This window comes from Arachis hypogaea, chromosome 2 (assembly GCF_003086295.3).
Source record: "Arachis hypogaea cultivar Tifrunner chromosome 2, arahy.Tifrunner.gnm2.J5K5, whole genome shotgun sequence".
Lineage (NCBI taxonomy): Eukaryota > Viridiplantae > Streptophyta > Magnoliopsida > Fabales > Fabaceae > Arachis > Arachis hypogaea.
The window spans coordinates 51,056,441-51,060,902 of NC_092037.1; the positions used below are offsets into that span (position 1 = coordinate 51,056,441).

General features: G+C 37.3%; 1 long non-coding RNA gene across 1 annotated transcript; it reads right to left on the reverse strand.

The window, feature by feature from the left end:
• Positions 1 to 215: 215 nt before the first annotated feature.
• On the reverse strand, positions 216 to 3,924 carry LOC112744076 (uncharacterized). Its single transcript, XR_003172605.3, has 2 exons — positions 2,897 to 3,924; positions 216 to 587 (listed from the first exon to the last, which is right to left on the reverse strand). It is a non-coding gene; the product is annotated as an uncharacterized lncRNA (long non-coding RNA).
• Between the last annotated feature and the right edge of the window lie 538 nt (positions 3,925 to 4,462).

Genomic DNA, 4,462 nt, shown 5'->3' on the forward strand with positions numbered 1-4,462 from the left:
TAAGTTCTTTAGAAATTTCATTAAATTGACTAACATTTATTCTATATGTATATAATGTGATTGGATGGAAAAAGTAAAAAAATCCTAAGTTTAATTCCTAATTTCAATCAAACCAAAATAGCAAGTATATAGAAAATCAAACAAGGTGCAATCATCACATCATCCAAAATCACAATCATAGCTAAAAAACTAAAAAGCATATGTAAAAGCCAAGATTAAGAGCAAAATGCCAAAATATGCATAACTACAATGTAATACTAAGTTATGTACAAGCAAAATTAGAAAGTGCAATAAACTAAGAAAGTACAATAAACTAAGTAAAAAGGTTTTCAAAAGATAAAATATATACAAAACAACTAAAAAGTATAAAAAGAAACTAAACTAAAAGTGTTCGGAATAAAGCTTGTCACCCAAAATGCGCTTGCTGAAGATGCACAACCTCCCCACACTTAAAATGTATCACCATCCTCGGTGCTCACGATCATGCGGAGTGGAAGGGATCGTCACTGCATCACCTCTACTGTCCCATGCCTCCTCCGGTTCATCACGCTAGGCCTCCTCCTCCTTAGATGCTCATAAGCAGAAAACTGAATCACAAAACAGCATATATATATGAAGTGAACAGATAATGTAAATTTGAATGGAAGCATACATGAGAGTCAAATTAAATCAAACACAAACAACTTCCAATCAAATTCAGGACTTGTGGAAAGTTAACTTGCTTGTTTATCAAAGAATAAAAGAAGGAAGGAGCATTGTTACTATGCATAAAGAGAGAGAAAACAATTAGAGGTTATTGTTAGTTGAAAGGTAAAAGGAAAGTTAAAAGTTAAGTGAGTAAAAAGAAAATAGTTAGTTGAAAAAAAAGAAAAGAGAAGTTAAAAATTAATGTTAGTTGAAAAGGAAAAGAAAAGTCAAAGTTATATGAAGAAAAAGAAAAAATTAGTTGGGAAAAAGAAAAGAAAGAAAAAATAGTCAAAAGGTATGTTAAGAAAAGAAAAAGTTAGTTGAAAAAGAAAATAATGGTTAAAAGTTATGTAAAAAGAAGGGAAAAATTAGTAAAAGAAATGGAAGAAAAAATCAAAAGTTGGGTGCATAGTCACAAGTTCCTTAATTCCTAAGTGTTTCAAAAATTTCAAAACAAGCAAGTTTCTATTCACTTCTCAAAAAAAAAATCAAGATGCCAAAACAACTGATGCACATGTATGTGTAGAGCATATAATCAAGTAAACATCAATCACAAGTAAATTAGCATAATTTGAAGCAATTTGGTGTTGACAAAGTTAGAAACATAGAGAAACAAGTAAGCCAAAGAACATTTAGACACCAAATTCCATAAGGCATAAAACTCACAAGTTGAAACAAGACTTGAAAACCTCATGATCTAAGTGACTTGATGAAAGTTAGGCAAAAATAAAATGAATCAATTCAGCCACTTAGATTTAAAACCTTCAAACTTGTGACTTTATGCAAAAGAGGCTCAAATTTTCCAAAGAATTCCAAGTTTATGGTCAATTTAAAAATTCACTTGAACTATTCAATGCATAGAAGTAAATTAACATCACAAGTAAGCAAAGAAAGTTAGAAGCATGACCAAAACTTGCAAAGAAGTTCTTGAGGCAATCAGAGATCATGTAGCAAACAAGGGTCTATTTTGACACAGAAATTCGTCAAATAGAACTTGTTTGCTCAAACAACACAATGCAGCTTAATTGGGCAATCAAATAGAATAGCAGCGGCGTAGTGAATGCAAAAACCTCAACATTCAACAACCAAAACAAAGAAGCAATCAGCCGGATAGTCACTCAATTGAGTTAACAACAGTTGAAAACCAAAAGCAATGAAATACCAACTCAATCAATTAATTGAATCAAAGATGAATATTGAAAACAGATTAAGATAAATTCCGGCAGCATTTCAACAGGAAATTGGCCTATTTCCCAAACTCAATCAATCAATTCAGACTTCCTATGAATGCATTGACAATTAAAAACACAAAAACCATGTATGTTTTCAAAGGAAATCAGAAAGTGAGCCAAAATACAGCAAGAAAAAAAATATAGCACCAAAACAATGAACCATTTAACAAGCAGGCAATCTGAATTCAAACAGTCAAGTGCAAAATTGAAAGAAGACTTCAGCAGCAATTCAGTTAAGCCAGTTCAAGCCAAATGAAATTCAAACTTAAGAAGCATAATAGCATGATTAATTATCTATGAACTTATACTAATCCTACTCCAAAGCAACCTAACAGCAGCAAAGTTTTAGCAAAAACAACTTTAACGCAATGAAGTAACAAGTATCCAAATGATCTAAACAATTCCAGACAATTAAACATGCAACAATCACACCTTATCCCGTCAATTTCAGCCTCAAAAGTCATAAAAATGGCAGTAAATCAGCGAATCTCCACACAATCAAGAAAATTTTCAACCAAACTCAACAGCAGATTTCCAGCAACAATAATTCAACACTCCCATCAGCAATATCTCAGAAGTTCAACAGAAAATCAGTCAAACAACTAACCAAATGAACTCGAGCAATTTAACCATCAATTCAACAAGAAAAAATCAAATCAGAATCAGTGATTCCATCATAAATGAGCAACCCGAACAGCAGTGAATTAATCCAGCAGTAACCCAAAACAGCAGCAATGCACAAGTTAAATAAGCACAGGACAAATCATCCAGCAACAAACAAGCCAAGGAAAATTAGAGAGACAGCAGCATTCCAAACAACATTATCAATCAAAACAACCCTAAATCCTCTATCCAGCTCAGATTCTCTAACCACCTAATCAACTACACATGCATTTCTAACTAACTTAATCAACAAAAATTAAACTAAGCTAACAGAAAACAGAAAAGGGAATAGAAAACAGAATAGAGAATGGAACCTGGAAGGGCAGAAACAGAACAGAGAAAGGGAAGGGACAGGAGAAGGGGAAACAGAAGCAGAGGGATGCCGGCCCAGAGGTGGTCTAGTGGCGACGCTGGCGTAGTGGCAGTGGGGAAGGGGCAGTGGAGTGGAGACAGGGCTTTGCCCCCTTCTGGTTGTTGCAGGCAGTGAAGAGAAACAGGGGAGAAAGGCTCGGCCAGGGGCTGAAGCTTCTGTTCAGTTCAGTGAGGGAGCTGAGGCAGGGAAGGTGTTGAGACGCACTGGGAAGGAGAAGAGGAAATTGCTGGTGCGGAAGGTGGGCTATGGGTTAGCGCGAAGGTGATGGTGGAGGCTACGGTGGTTCGCGGTGGTGGTTCGGGGAGCTAGGGTTCGGACAGAGGGAAGGGAGCGCGGTGGGTTCTGGGCTTCGCGGAGAGGTGTGAACGGGAAACGGGGAAGGGGAAGAGAAGGAAGAGAGAAGGAGAAAGCCGCGGTTGCAGAGCGCGGTGTGGCGCTGGCGGCGATAAGGGTTGCCGGCGCGAAGAGGGGGATCTCGGCGGAGGGAAGGCGAGGAGAAGAAGAAGGTGAAGCTGAGACAGGGAGGAGAGATGGGGTGAGGGGCACGGCGACTGCGGCGGTCGCCGGCGGTCCTGGTGGCGGGTGGCTGGAGGTTCAGTGACGATGGCCATGGAGACGGAGACAGGTTCGTTGTTCAGTGAGAGAAGGAGAGCGAGCTGGAACGGGTTGGGGCACCGAAAAGGGTGCGGCGGCTGGGTTGAGTCGCCGGTGGTGGTACGGTGGTAGGAGGCTGAGACAGGGATGGATGATGATATTGGTGAAGAAGATGAAGAGGATGAGGGTGAATGGTTGGCTCAGAGAAGAAGAAAGGAAAAGTGACGAGAAGGTGGAAGGGATGCGGACGCACCGATTATGCGGGTGCTGTCAGCAGAGGCCATGTTTGAGAGTGTGCCTATACAAAGAGCTGCGCACACACACAAAGACGATTTTTTTTTTTTAAACAGAATTTTACCTAATAATGCAAAATACATACAAATAAGAAATTAATAAAAATATGTTGTAAAATAAATAAGGAAGTTATAATAAATATAAAATAAAAAAATATAAATATATTTTTATTTTACTATAATATAAGTAATTTCTATATTTACTAATATTATAGATAATGTAATTTAAAGCTAAAGAGAGATAAAAGAGAGAGAAAATATTTGCATAGTAAAAAAAAGAGAAGATTGTTTTTATTGATGTGTATTACTTCAACTGTAGCTCCTCTTATATATACATATAACAAGACTTGATTTTCAAACTTTATTTATTTTGATTGTCTTGGAGAGAGGTTCCTTTAATATTGAGAGGGTTAGTCCACGTAGTCATCCACATCCTTATCTCAACACTCCTCCTTGAATGACAATTTAGGATTATTGTCTCGTTAAAATCTTACTAAAGAAAAATCCAATAGAAAAAAAATTTTAGTGAAGGAAAAAGAGTACAATATCTTTTAGTGATGGGGACTGCCTCATTAAAAACCTTGTCAAGAAAAACCCATTGGGAAAAAACCTGACCAAGG